Raw genomic sequence first — 255 nt, forward strand, 5'->3', positions numbered from 1 at the left:
CTCACATTAGCTGTCCTCGCACCGCAGGGACCCTAAGCAAGACCTGGGTGTTGTTCCAAGTGCAAACCCTGAAGAACAGCTGGGTTCAGGAGCGGGAGAATGGTGGGGGCAGGGAGGGGGTCCGCGGGCTGCAGGCTGGGCCCCGCCCCTTCTCTCCCCCGCCCGCCGCGAGGGAGGAGTCACTTGGATCCCGCCCGCGGGGGCGGGGAGGGAGTCTCGGGTGCCGGCCGCTCCGGCTCGGCTGGTTCCGGGTTG

The sequence above is a fragment of the Myotis nattereri genome (assembly GCF_964212035.1).
Source record: "Myotis nattereri genome assembly, chromosome: 3".
Classification (NCBI taxonomy): domain Eukaryota; kingdom Metazoa; phylum Chordata; class Mammalia; order Chiroptera; family Vespertilionidae; genus Myotis; species Myotis nattereri.